Here is a 13,451-nt window from a genome sequence, read left to right as displayed (position 1 = left end):
TAGCCCTCTCTTTGCAGCCTCCTTCGCTTATGGCCATACCATCCTGGCTATGCCTGATCTCAACTGATCTCCAAATCTAAGCAGGTTTGGGCCAGGTTAGTACTTTTGGATTTTTTCAGTAATTATCTCTTAGGCCTGGTTAGTACTTTTGGAAATTTTCACTAATTGTCCAATAATCTTGCAAAAAAAAAAAAAAAAGAGTCAATGCCCGATCTCTGAATGTAAGCAGGTTTGGGCCAGGTTAGTACTTTTGGATTTTTTCAGTAATTATCTAATAGGCCTGGATAGTACTTTTGGGAATACCAGGTGCTGTAAGCTTTTGGGTTTCCTTCCCTACTTATGTAATGCACTGGCGATTATAGTGGCTGATCTTTAAATAGCCCTCTCTTTGCAGCCTCCTTCGCTTACGCTATACCAACCTGGCTATGCCCGATCTCGTCTGATCTCGGAAGCTAAGCAGGTTTGGGCCTGGTTAGTACTTGGATGGGAGACCGCCTGGGAATACCAGGTGCTGTAAGCTTTTGGGTTTCCTTCCCTACTTATATAAAGCACTGGCGATTATAGTGGCTGATCTTTAAATAGCCCTCTCTTTGCAGCCTCCTTCGCTTATGGCCATACCGTCCTGGCTATGCCCGATCTCAACTGATCTCCAAATCTAAGCAGGTTTGGGCCAGGTTAGTACTTTTGGATTTTTTCAGTAATTATCTAATAGACCTGGTTAGTACTTTTGGAAATTTTCACTAATTGTCCAATAATCTTGCAAAAAAAAAAAAAAAAAGAGTCAATGCCCGATCTCAGAATGTAAGCAGGTTTGGGCCAGGTTAGTACTTTTGGATTTTTTCAGTAATTATCTAATAGGCCTGGTTAGTACTTTTGGGAATACCAGGTGCTGTAAGCTTTTGGGTTTCCTTCCCTACTTATATAATGCACTGGCGATTATAGTGGCTGATCTTTAAATAGCCCTCTCTTTGCAGCCTCCTTCGCTTACGGCCATACCAACCTGGCTATGCCCGATCTCGTCTGATCTCGGAAGCTAAGCAGGTTTGGGCCTGGTTAGTACTTGGATGGGAGACCGCCTGGGAATACCAGGTGCTGTAAGCTTTTGGGTTTCCTTCCCTACTTATATAAAGCACTGGCGATTATAGTGGCTGATCTTTAAATAGCCCTCTCTTTGCAGCCTCCTTCGCTTATGGCCATACCATCCTGGCTATGCCTGATCTCCAAATCTAAGCAGGTTTGGGCCAGGTTAGTACTTTTGGATTTTTTCAGTAATTATCTGATAGGCCTGGTTAGTACTTTTGGGAATTCCAGGTGCTGTAAGCTTTTGGGTTTCCTTCCCTACTTATATAAAGCACTGGCGATTATAGTGGCTGATCTTTAAATATCCATCTCTTTGCAGCCTCCTTCGCTTATGGCCATACCATCCTGGCTATGCCTGATCTCAACTGATCTCCAAATCTAAGCAGGTTTGGGCCAGGTTAGTACTTTTGGATTTTTTCAGTAATTATCTAATAGGCCTGGTTAGTACTTTTGGAAATTTTCACTAATTGTCCAATAATCTTGCAAAAAAAAAAAAAAAAGAGTCAATGCCCGATCTCAGAATGTAAGCAGGTTTGGGCCAGGTTAGTACTTTTGGATTTTTTCAGTAATTATCTGATAGGCCTGGTTAGTACTTTTGGGAATACCAGGTGCTGTAAGCTTTTGGGTTTCCTTCCCTACTTATATAATGCACTGGCGATTATAGTGGCTGATCTTTAAATAGCCCTCTCTTTGCAGCCTTCTTCGCTTATGGCCATACCATCCTGGCTATGCCTGATCTCAACTGATCTCCAAATCTAAGCAGGTTTGGGCCAGGTTAGTACTTTTGGATTTTTTCAGTAATTATCTCTTAGGCCTGGTTAGTACTTTTGGAAATTTTCACTAATTGTCCAATAATCTTGCAAAAAAAAAAAAAAAAGAGTCAATGCCCGATCTCTGAATGTAAGCAGGTTTGGGCCAGGTTAGTACTTTTGGATTTTTTCAGTAATTATCTAATAGGCCTGGATAGTACTTTTGGGAATACCAGGTGCTGTAAGCTTTTGGGTTTCCTTCCCTACTTATGTAATGCACTGGCGATTATAGTGGCTGATCTTTAAATAGCCCTCTCTTTGCAGCCTCCTTCGCTTACGCTATACCAACCTGGCTATGCCCGATCTCGTCTGATCTCGGAAGCTAAGCAGGTTTGGGCCTGGTTAGTACTTGGATGGGAGACCGCCTGGGAATACCAGGTGCTGTAAGCTTTTGGGTTTCCTTCCCTACTTATATAAAGCACTGGCGATTATAGTGGCTGATCTTTAAATAGCCCTCTCTTTGCAGCCTCCTTTGCTTATGGCCATACCATCCTGGCTATGCCCGATCTCAACTGATCTCCAAATCTAAGCAGGTTTGGGCCAGGTTAGTACTTTTGGATTTTTTCAGTAATTATCTAATAGACCTGGTTAGTACTTTTGGAAATTTTCACTAATTGTCCAATAATCTTGCAAAAAAAAAAAAAAAGAGTCAATGCCCGATCTCAGAATGTAAGCAGGTTTGGGCCAGGTTAGTACTTTTGGATTTTTTCAGTAATTATCTAATAGGCCTGGTTAGTACTTTTGGGAATACCAGGTGCTGTAAGCTTTTGGGTTTCCTTCCCTACTTATATAATGCACTGGCGATTATAGTGGCTGATCTTTAAATAGCCCTCTCTTTGCAGCCTCCTTCGCTTACGGCCATACCAACCTGGCTATGCCCGATCTCGTCTGATCTCGGAAGCTAAGCAGGTTTGGGCCTGGTTAGTACTTGGATGGGAGACCGCCTGGGAATACCAGGTGCTGTAAGCTTTTGGGTTTCCTTCCCTACTTATATAAAGCACTGGCGATTATAGTGGCTGATCTTTAAATAGCCCTCTCTTTGCAGCCTCCTTCGCTTATGGCCATACCATCCTGGCTATGCCTGATCCCCAAATCTAAGCAGGTTTGGGCCAGGTTAGTACTTTTGGATTTTTTTAGTAATTATCTAATAGGCCTCGTTAGTACTTTTGGAAATTTTCACTAATTGTCCAATAATCTTGCAAAAAAAAAAAAAAAAAGAGTCAATGCCCGATCTCAGAATGTAAGCAGGATTGGGCCAGGTTAGTACTTTTGGATTTTTTCAGTAATTATCTGATAGGCCTGGTTAGTACTTTTGGGAATTCCAGGTGCTGTAAGCTTTTGGGTTTCCTTTCTCACTTATATAAAGCACTGGCGATTATAGTGGCTGATCTTTAAATAGCCCTCTCTTTGCAGCCTCCTTCGCTTATGGCCATACCATCCTGGCTATGCCTGATCTCAACTGATCTCCAAATCTAAGCAGGTTTGGGCCAGGTTAGTACTTTTGGATTTTTTCAGTAATTATCTAATAGGCCTCGTTAGTACTTTTGGAAATTTTCACTAATTGTCCAATAATCTTGCAAAAAAAAAAAAAAAAGAGTCAATGCCCGATCTCAGAATGTAAGCAGGTTTGGGCCAGGTTAGTACTTTTGGATTTTTTCAGTAATTATCTGATAGGCCTGGTTAGTACTTTTGGGAATTCCAGGTGCTGTAAGCTTTTGGGTTTCCTTCCCTACTTATATAAAGCACTGGCGATTATAGTGGCTGATCTTTAAATAGCCCTCTCTTTGCAGCCTCCTTCGCTTATGGCCATACCATCCTGGCTATGCCCGATCTCAACTGATCTCCAAATCTAAGAAGGTTTGGGCCAGGTTAGTACTTTTGGATTTTTTCAGTAATTATCTAATAGGCCTGGTTAGTACTTTTGGAAATTTTCACTAATTGTCCAATAATCTTGCAAAAAAAAAAAAAAAAAAAAGAGTCAATGCCCGATCTCAGAATGTAAGCAGGTTTGGGCCAGGTTAGTACTTTTGGATTTTTTCAGTAATTATCTAATAGGCCTGGATAGTACTTTTGGAAATACCAGGTGCTGTAAGCTTTTGGGTTTCCTTCCCTACTCATATAAAGCACTGGCGATTATAGTGGCTGATCTTTAAATAGCCCTCTCTTTGCAGCCTCCTTCGCTTATGGCCATACCATCCTGGCTATGCCTGATCTCAACTGATCTCCAAATCTAAGCAGGTTTGGGCCAGGTTAGTACTTTTGGATTTTTTCAGTAATTATCTAATAGGCCTGGTTAGTACTTTTGGGAATACCAGGTGCTGTAAGCTTTTGGGTTTCCTTCCCTACTTATATAATGCACTGGGGATTATAGTGGCTGATCTTTAAATAGCCCTCTCTTTGCAGCCTCCTTCGCTTACGGCCATTCCAGCCTGGCTATGCCCGATCTCGTCTGATCTCAGAAGCTAAGCAGGTTTGGGCCTGGTTAGTACTTGGATGGGAGACCGCCTGGAAATACCAGGTGCTGTAAGCTTTTGGGTTTCCTTCCCTACTTATATAAAGCACTGGCGATTATAGTGGCTGATCTTTAAATAGCCCTCTCTTTGCAGCCTCCTTCGCTTATGGCCATACCATCCTGGCTATGCCCGATCTCAACTGATCTCCAAATCTAAGCAGGTTTGGGCCAGGTTAGTACTTTTGGATTTTTTCAGTAATTATCTAATAGGCCTGGTTAGTACTTTTGGAAATTTTCACTAATTGTCCAATAATCTTGCAAAAAAAAAAAAAAAAGAATCAATGCCCGATCTCAGAATGTAAGCAGGTTTGGGCCAGGTTAGTACTTTTGGATTTTTTCAGTAATTATCTAATAGGCCTCGTTAGTACTTTTGGAAATTTTCACTAATTGTCCAATAATCTTGCAAAAAAAAAAAAAAAAGAGTCAATGCCCGATCTCAGAATGTAAGCAGGTTTGGGCCAGGTTAGTACTTTTGGATTTTTTCAGTAATTATCTAATAGGCCTGGTTAGTACTTTTGGGAATACCAGGTGCTGTAAGCTTTTGGGTTTCCTTCCCTACTTATATAATGCACTGGCGATTATAGTGGCTGACCTTTAAATAGCCCTCTCTTTGCAGCCTCCTTCGCTTGCGGCCATTCCAACCTGGCTATGCCCGATCTCGTCTGATCTCGGAAGCTAAGCAGGTTTGGGCCTGGTTAGTACTTGGATGGGAGACCGCCTGGGAATACCAGGTGCTGTAAGCTTTTGGGTTTCCTTCCCTACTTATATAAAGCACTGGCGATTATAGTGGCTGATCTTTAAATAGCCCTCTCTTTGCAGCCTCCTTCGCTTATGGCCATACCATCCTGGCTATGCCTGATCTCAACTGATCTCCAAATCTAAGCAGGTTAGTACTTTTGGATTTTTTCAGTAATTATCTAATAGGCCTGGTTAGTACTTTTGGAAATTTTCACTTATTGTCCAATAATCTTGCAAAAAAAAAAAAAGAATCAATGCCTGATCTCAGAATGTAAGCAGGTTTGGGCCAGGTTAGTACTTTTGGATTTTTTCAGTAATTATCTAATAGGCCTGGTTAGTACTTTTGGAAATTTTCACTAATTGTCCAATAATCTTGCAAAAAAAAAAAAGAGTCAATGCCCGACCTCAGAATGTTAGCAGGTTTGGGCCAGGTTAGTACTTTTGGATTTTTTCAGTAATTATCTAATAGGCCTGGTTAGTACTTTTGGAAATTTTCACTAATTGTCCAATAATCTTGCAAAAAATAAAAAAAAAAGAGTCAATGCCCGATCTCAGAATGTAAGCAGGTTTGGGCCAGGTTAGTACTTTTGGATTTTTTCAGTAATTATCTAATAGGCCTGGTTAGTACTTTTGGAAATTTTCACTAATTGTCCAATAATCGTGCAAAAAAAAAAAAAAAAGAGTCAATGCCCGATCTCAGAATGTAAGCAGGTTTGGGCCAGATTAGTACTTTTGGATTTTTTCAGTAATTATCTAATAGGCCTGGTTAGTACTTTTTGGAATACCAGGTGCTGTAAGCTTTTGGGTTTCCTTCCCTACTTATATAATGCACTGGCGATTATAGTGGGTGATCTTTTAATAGCCCTCTCTTTGCAGCCTCCTTCGCTTATGGCCATACCATCCTGGCTATGCCTGATCTCAACTGATCTCCAAATCTAAGCAGGTTTGGGCCAGGTTAGTACTTTTGGATTTTTTCAGTAATTATCTAATAGGCCTGGTTAGTACTTTTGGAAATTTTCACTAATTGTCCAATAATCTTGCAAAAAAAAAAAAAAAGAGTCAATGCCCGATCTCAGAATGTAAGCAGGTTTGGGCCAGGTTAGTACTTTTGGATTTTTTCAGTAATTATCTAATAGGCCTGGTTAGTACTTTTGGGAATACCAGGTGCTGTAAGCTTTTGGGTTTCCTTCCCTACTTATATAAAGCACTGGCGATTATAGTCGCTGATCTTTAAATAGCCCTCTCTTTGCAGCCTCCTTCGCTTATGGCCATACCATCCTGGCTATGCCTGATCTCAACTGATCTCCAAATCTAAGCAGGTTTGGGCCAGGTTAGTACTTTTGGATTTTTTCAGTAATTATCTCTTAGGCCTGGTTAGTACTTTTGGAAATTTTCACTAATTGTCCAATAATCTTGCAAAAAAAAAAAAAAAAAGAGTCAATGCCCGATCTCTGAATGTAAGCAGGTTTGGGCCAGGTTAGTACTTTTGGATTTTTTCAGTAATTATCTAATAGGCCTGGATAGTACTTTTGGGAATACCAGGTGCTGTAAGCTTTTGGGTTTCCTTCCCTACTTATGTAATGCACTGGCGATTATAGTGGCTGATCTTTAAATAGCCCTCTCTTTGCAGCCTCCTTCGCTTACACTATACCAACCTGGCTATGCCCGATCTCGTCTGATCTCGGAAGCTAAGCAGGTTTGGGCCTGGTTAGTACTTGGATGGGAGACCGCCTGGGAATACCAGGTGCTGTAAGCTTTTGGGTTTCCTTCCCTACTTATATAAAGCACTGGCGATTATAGTGGCTGATCTTTAAATAGCCCTCTCTTTGCAGCCTCCTTCGCTTATGGCCATACCATCCTGGCTATGCCCGATCTCAACTGATCTCCAAATCTAAGCAGGTTTGGGCCAGGTTAGTACTTTTGGGTTTTTTCAGTAATTATCTAATAGACCTGGTTAGTACTTTTGGAAATTTTCACTAATTGTCCAATAATCTTGCAAAAAAAAAAAAAAAAAAGAGTCAATGCCCGATCTCAGAATGTAAGCAGGTTTGGGCCAGGTTAGTACTTTTGGATTTTTTCAGTAATTATCTAATAGGCCTGGTTAGTACTTTTGGGAATACCAGGTGCTGTAAGCTTTTGGGTTTCCTTCCCTACTTATATAATGCACTGGCGATTATAGTGGCTGATCTTTAAATAGCCCTCTCTTTGCAGCCTCCTTCGCTTACGGCCATACCAACCTGGCTATGCCCGATCTCGTCTGATCTCGGAAGCTAAGCAGGTTTGGGCCTGGTTAGTACTTGGATGGGAGACCGCCTGGGAATACCAGGTGCTGTAAGCTTTTGGGTTTCCTTCCCTACTTATATAAAGCACTGGCGATTATAGTGGCTGATCTTTAAATAGCCCTCTCTTTGCAGCCTCCTTCGCTTATGGCCATACCATCCTGGCTATGCCTGATCTCCAAATCTAAGCAGGTTTGGGCCAGGTTAGTACTTTTGGATTTTTTCAGTAATTATCTAATAGGCCTCGTTAGTACTTTTGGAAATTTTCACTAATTGTCCAATAATCTTGCAAAAAAAAAAAAAAAAAGAGTCAATGCCCGATCTCAGAATGTAAGCAGGTTTGGGCCAGGTTAGTACTTTTGGATTTTTTCAGTAATTATCTGATAGGCCTGGTTAGTACTTTTGGGAATTCCAGGTGCTGTAAGCTTTTGGGTTTCCTTCCCTACTTATATAAAGCACTGGCGATTATAGTGGCTGATCTTTAAATAGCCCTCTCTTTGCAGCCTCCTTCGCTTATGGCCATACCATCCTGGCTATGCCTGATCTCAACTGATCTCCAAATCTAAGCAGGTTTGGGCCAGGTTAGTACTTTTGGATTTTTTCAGTAATTATCTAATAGGCCTCGTTAGTACTTTTGGAAATTTTCACTAATTGTCCAATAATCTTGCAAAAAAAAAAAAAAAAAGAGTCAATGCCCGATCTCAGAATGTAAGCAGGTTTGGGCCAGGTTAGTACTTTTGGATTTTTTCAGTAATTATCTGATAGGCCTGGTTAGTACTTTTGGGAATTCCAGGTGCTGTAAGCTTTTGGGTTTCCTTCCCTACTTATATAAAGCACTGGCGATTATAGTGGCTGATCTTTAAATAGCCCTCTCTTTGCAGCCTCCTTCGCTTATGGCCATACCATCCTGGCTATGCCTGATCTCAACTGATCTCCAAATCTAAGAAGGTTTGGGCCAGGTTAGTACTTTTGGATTTTTTCAGTAATTATCTAATAGGCCTGGTTAGTACTTTTGGAAATTTTCACTAATTGTCCAATAATCTTGCAAAAAAAAAAATAAATAAAAAAAGTCAATGCCCGATCTCAGAATGTAAGCAGGTTTGGGCCAGGTTAGTACTTTTGGATTTTTTCAGTAATTATCTAATAGGCCTGGTTAGTACTTTTGGGAATACCAGGTGCTGTAAGCTTTTGGGTTTCCTTCCCTACTTATATAATGCACTGGCGATTATAGTGGCTGATCTTTAAATAGCCCTCTCTTTGCAGCCTCCTTCGCTTACGGCCATACCAACCTGGCTATGCCCGATCTCGTCTGATCTCGGAAGCTAAGCAGGTTTGGGCCTGGTTAGTACTTGGATGGGAGACCGCCTGGGAATACCAGGTGCTGTAAGCTTTTGGGTTTCCTTCCCTACTTATATAAAGCACTGGCGATTATAGTGGCTGATCTTTAAATAGCCCTCTCTTTGCAGCCTCCTTCGCTTATGGCCATACCATCCTGGCTATGCCTGATCTCCAAATCTAAGCAGGTTTGGGCCAGGTTAGTACTTTTGGATTTTTTCAGTAATTATCTAATAGGCCTCGTTAGTACTTTTGGAAATTTTCACTAATTGTCCAATAATCTTGCAAAAAAAAAAAAAAAAAGAGTCAATGCCCGATCTCAGAATGTAAGCAGGTTTGGGCCAGGTTAGTACTTTTGGATTTTTTCAGTAATTATCTGATAGGCCTGGTTAGTACTTTTGGGAATTCCAGGTGCTGTAAGCTTTTGGGTTTCCTTCCCTACTTATATAAAGCACTGGCGATTATAGTGGCTGATCTTTAAATAGCCCTCTCTTTGCAGCCTCCTTCGCTTATGGCCATACCATCCTGGCTATGCCTGATCTCAACTGATCTCCAAATCTAAGCAGGTTTGGGCCAGGTTAGTACTTTTGGATTTTTTCAGTAATTATCTAATAGGCCTCGTTAGTACTTTTGGAAATTTTCACTAATTGTCCAATAATCTTGCAAAAAAAAAAAAAAAAAGAGTCAATGCCCGATCTCAGAATGTAAGCAGGTTTGGGCCAGGTTAGTACTTTTGGATTTTTTCAGTAATTATCTGATAGGCCTGGTTAGTACTTTTGGGAATTCCAGGTGCTGTAAGCTTTTGGGTTTCCTTCCCTACTTATATAAAGCACTGGCGATTATAGTGGCTGATCTTTAAATAGCCCTCTCTTTGCAGCCTCCTTCGCTTATGGCCATACCATCCTGGCTATGCCTGATCTCAACTGATCTCCAAATCTAAGAAGGTTTGGGCCGGGTTAGTACTTTTGGATTTTTTCAGTAATTATCTAATAGGCCTGGTTAGTACTTTTGGAAATTTTCACTAATTGTCCAATAATCTTGCAAAAAAAAAAAAAAAAAAAGAGTCAATGCCCGATCTCAGAATGTAAGCAGGTTTGGGCCAGGTTAGTACTTTTGGATTTTTTCAGTAATTATCTAATAGGCCTGGATAGTACTTTTGGAAATACCAGGTGCTGTAAGCTTTTGGGTTTCCTTCCCTACTCATATAAAGCACTGGCGATTATAGTGGCTGATCTTTAAATAGCCCTCTCTTTGCAGCCTCCTTCGCTTATGGCCATACCATCCTGGCTATGCCTGATCTCAACTGATCTCCAAATCTAAGCAGGTTTGGGCCAGGTTAGTACTTTTGGATTTTTTCAGTAATTATCTAATAGGCCTGGTTAGTACTTTTGGGAATACCAGGTGCTGTAAGCTTTTGGGTTTCCTTCCCTACTTATATAATGCACTGGGGATTATAGTGGCTGATCTTTAAATAGCCCTCTCTTTGCAGCCTCCTTCGCTTACGGCCATTCCAACCTGGCTATGCCTGATCTCGTCTGATCTCAGAAGCTAAGCAGGTTTGGGCCTGGTTAGTACTTGGATGGGAGACCGCCTGGAAATACCAGGTGCTGTAAGCTTTTGGGTTTCCTTCCCTACTTATATAAAACACTGGCGATTATAGTGGCTGATCTTTAAATAGCCCTCTCTTTGCAGCCTCCTTCGCTTATGGCCATACCATCCTGGCTATGCCCGATCTCAACTGATCTCCAAATCTAAGCAGGTTTGGGCCAGGTTAGTACTTTTGGATTTTTTCAGTAATTATCTAATAGGCCTGGTTAGTACTTTTGGAAATTTTCACTAATTGTCCAATAATCTTGCAAAAAAAAAAAAAAAAGAGTCAATGCCCGATCTCAGAATGTAAGCAGGTTCGGGCCAGGTTAGTACTTTTGGATTTTTTCAGTAATTATCTAATAGGCCTCGTTAGTACTTTTGGAAATTTTCACTAATTGTCCAATAATCTTGCAAAAAAAAAAAAAAAAAGAGTCAATGCCCGATCTCAGAATGTAAGCAGGTTTGGGCCAGGTTAGTACTTTTGGATTTTTTCAGTAATTATCTAATAGGCCTGGTTAGTACTTTTGGGAATACCAGGTGCTGTAAGCTTTTGGGTTTCCTTCCCTACTTATATAATGCACTGGCGATTATAGTGGCTGACCTTTAAATAGCCCTCTCTTTGCAGCCTCCTTCGCTTGCGTCCATTCCAACCTGGCTATGCCCGATCTCGTCTGATCTCGGAAGCTAAGCAGGTTTGGGCCTGGTTAGTACTTGGATGGGAGACCGCCTGGGAATACCAGGTGCTGTAAGCTTTTGGGTTTCCTTCCCTACTTATATAAAGCACTGGCGATTATAGTGGCTGATCTTTAAATAGCCCTCTCTTTGCAGCCTCCTTCGCTTATGGCCATACCATCCTGGCTATGCCTGATCTCAACTGATCTCCAAATCTAAGCAGGTTAGTACTTTTGGATTTTTTCAGTAATTATCTAATAGGCCTGGTTAGTACTTTTGGAAATTTTTACTTATTGTCCAATAATCTTGCAAAAAAAAAAAAAAAGAATCAATGCCTGATCTCAGAATGTAAGCAGGTTTGGGCCAGGTTAGTACTTTTGGATTTTTTCAGTAATTATCTAATAGGCCTGGTTAGTACTTTTGGAAATTTTCACTAATTGTCCAATAATCTTGCAAAAAAAAAAAAGTCAATGCCCGACCTCAGAATGTTAGCAGGTTTGGGCCAGGTTAGTACTTTTGGATTTTTTCAGTAATTATCTAATAGGCCTGGTTAGTACTTTTGGAAATTTTCACTAATTGTCCAATAATCTTGCAAAAAAAAAAAAAAAAGAGTCAATGCCCGATCTCAGAATGTAAGCAGGTTTGGGCCAGGTTAGTACTTTTGGATTTTTTCAGTAATTATCTAATAGGCCTGGTTAGTACTTTTGGAAATTTTCACTAATTGTCCAATAATCGTGCAAAAAAAAAAAAAAAAAGAGTCAATGCCCGATCTCAGAATGTAAGCAGGTTTGGGCCAGATTAGTACTTTTGGATTTTTTCAGTAATTATCTAATAGGCCTGGTTAGTACTTTTTGGAATTCCAGGTGCTGTAAGCTTTTGGGTTTCCTTCCCTACTTATATAAAGCACTGGCGATTATAGTGGCTGATCTTTAAATAGCCCTCTCTTTGCAGCCTCCTTCGCTTATGGCCATACCATCCTGGCTATGCCTGATCTCAACTGATCTCCAAATCTAAGCAGGTTTGGGCCAGGTTAGTACTTTTGGATTTTTTCAGTAATTATCTAATAGGCCTCGTTAGTACTTTTGGAAATTTTCACTAATTGTCCAATAATCTTGCAAAAAAAAAAAAAAAAAGAGTCAATGCCCGATCTCAGAATGTAAGCAGGTTTGGGCCAGGTTAGTACTTTTGGATTTTTTCAGTAATTATCTGATAGGCCTGGTTAGTACTTTTGGGAATTCCAGGTGCTGTAAGCTTTTGGGTTTCCTTCCCTACTTATATAAAGCACTGGCGATTATAGTGGCTGATCTTTAAATAGCCCTCTCTTTGCAGCCTCCTTCGCTTATGGCCATACCATCCTGGCTATGCCTGATCTCAACTGATCTCCAAATCTAAGAAGGTTTGGGCCGGGTTAGTACTTTTGGATTTTTTCAGTAATTATCTAATAGGCCTGGTTAGTACTTTTGGAAATTTTCACTAATTGTCCAATAATCTTGCAAAAAAAAAAAAAAAAAAAGAGTCAATGCCCGATCTCAGAATGTAAGCAGGTTTGGGCCAGGTTAGTACTTTTGGATTTTTTCAGTAATTATCTAATAGGCCTGGATAGTACTTTTGGAAATACCAGGTGCTGTAAGCTTTTGGGTTTCCTTCCCTACTCATATAAAGCACTGGCGATTATAGTGGCTGATCTTTAAATAGCCCTCTCTTTGCAGCCTCCTTCGCTTATGGCCATACCATCCTGGCTATGCCTGATCTCAACTGATCTCCAAATCTAAGCAGGTTTGGGCCAGGTTAGTACTTTTGGATTTTTTCAGTAATTATCTAATAGGCCTGGTTAGTACTTTTGGGAATACCAGGTGCTGTAAGCTTTTGGGTTTCCTTCCCTACTTATATAATGCACTGGGGATTATAGTGGCTGATCTTTAAATAGCCCTCTCTTTGCAGCCTCCTTCGCTTACGGCCATTCCAACCTGGCTATGCCTGATCTCGTCTGATCTCAGAAGCTAAGCAGGTTTGGGCCTGGTTAGTACTTGGATGGGAGACCGCCTGGAAATACCAGGTGCTGTAAGCTTTTGGGTTTCCTTCCCTACTTATATAAAACACTGGCGATTATAGTGGCTGATCTTTAAATAGCCCTCTCTTTGCAGCCTCCTTCGCTTATGGCCATACCATCCTGGCTATGCCCGATCTCAACTGATCTCCAAATCTAAGCAGGTTTGGGCCAGGTTAGTACTTTTGGATTTTTTCAGTAATTATCTAATAGGCCTGGTTAGTACTTTTGGAAATTTTCACTAATTGTCCAATAATCTTGCAAAAAAAAAAAAAAAAGAGTCAATGCCCGATCTCAGAATGTAAGCAGGTTCGGGCCAGGTTAGTACTTTTGGATTTTTTCAGTAATTATCTAATAGGCCTCGTTAGTACTTTTGGAAATTTTCACTA

The 13,451-nt window shown here is 40.6% G+C and overlaps 12 non-coding genes across 12 annotated transcripts; all 12 read left to right on the top strand.

The window, feature by feature from the left end:
• The first annotated feature begins 402 nt into the window (after positions 1–402).
• On the top strand, positions 403–520 carry LOC132150540 (5S ribosomal RNA). Its single transcript, XR_009435769.1, has one exon. It is a non-coding gene; the product is annotated as a 5S ribosomal RNA (ribosomal RNA).
• A 462-nt stretch (positions 521–982) lies between these two features.
• LOC132150639 (5S ribosomal RNA) lies at positions 983–1,101 on the top strand. The gene has a single exon (XR_009435865.1). It is a non-coding gene; the product is annotated as a 5S ribosomal RNA (ribosomal RNA).
• A 1,060-nt stretch (positions 1,102–2,161) lies between these two features.
• On the top strand, positions 2,162–2,279 carry LOC132150539 (5S ribosomal RNA). Its single transcript, XR_009435768.1, has one exon. It is a non-coding gene; the product is annotated as a 5S ribosomal RNA (ribosomal RNA).
• A 460-nt stretch (positions 2,280–2,739) lies between these two features.
• On the top strand, positions 2,740–2,858 carry LOC132150627 (5S ribosomal RNA). Its single transcript, XR_009435854.1, has one exon. It is a non-coding gene; the product is annotated as a 5S ribosomal RNA (ribosomal RNA).
• A 1,442-nt stretch (positions 2,859–4,300) lies between these two features.
• Positions 4,301–4,419, top strand: LOC132150618 (5S ribosomal RNA). Its single transcript, XR_009435846.1, has one exon. It is a non-coding gene; the product is annotated as a 5S ribosomal RNA (ribosomal RNA).
• A 606-nt stretch (positions 4,420–5,025) lies between these two features.
• On the top strand, positions 5,026–5,144 carry LOC132149951 (5S ribosomal RNA). Its single transcript, XR_009435205.1, has one exon. It is a non-coding gene; the product is annotated as a 5S ribosomal RNA (ribosomal RNA).
• A 1,633-nt stretch (positions 5,145–6,777) lies between these two features.
• LOC132150585 (5S ribosomal RNA) lies at positions 6,778–6,895 on the top strand. Its single transcript, XR_009435814.1, has one exon. It is a non-coding gene; the product is annotated as a 5S ribosomal RNA (ribosomal RNA).
• A 463-nt stretch (positions 6,896–7,358) lies between these two features.
• On the top strand, positions 7,359–7,477 carry LOC132150615 (5S ribosomal RNA). Its single transcript, XR_009435843.1, has one exon. It is a non-coding gene; the product is annotated as a 5S ribosomal RNA (ribosomal RNA).
• A 1,212-nt stretch (positions 7,478–8,689) lies between these two features.
• Positions 8,690–8,808, top strand: LOC132150604 (5S ribosomal RNA). The gene has a single exon (XR_009435832.1). It is a non-coding gene; the product is annotated as a 5S ribosomal RNA (ribosomal RNA).
• A 1,442-nt stretch (positions 8,809–10,250) lies between these two features.
• LOC132150280 (5S ribosomal RNA) lies at positions 10,251–10,369 on the top strand. Its single transcript, XR_009435517.1, has one exon. It is a non-coding gene; the product is annotated as a 5S ribosomal RNA (ribosomal RNA).
• Positions 10,370–10,976: 607 nt separating this feature from the next.
• Positions 10,977–11,095, top strand: LOC132150405 (5S ribosomal RNA). The gene has a single exon (XR_009435640.1). It is a non-coding gene; the product is annotated as a 5S ribosomal RNA (ribosomal RNA).
• Positions 11,096–12,964: 1,869 nt separating this feature from the next.
• On the top strand, positions 12,965–13,083 carry LOC132150279 (5S ribosomal RNA). Its single transcript, XR_009435516.1, has one exon. It is a non-coding gene; the product is annotated as a 5S ribosomal RNA (ribosomal RNA).
• The last annotated feature ends 368 nt before the right edge of the window (positions 13,084–13,451 follow it).

Source organism: Carassius carassius, chromosome 9, assembly GCF_963082965.1.
Source record: "Carassius carassius chromosome 9, fCarCar2.1, whole genome shotgun sequence".
Taxonomy (NCBI): domain Eukaryota; kingdom Metazoa; phylum Chordata; class Actinopteri; order Cypriniformes; family Cyprinidae; genus Carassius; species Carassius carassius.
The sequence above is the reverse complement of the archived record's forward strand: the minus strand, read 5'-3'. Positions and strand labels throughout refer to the sequence as shown.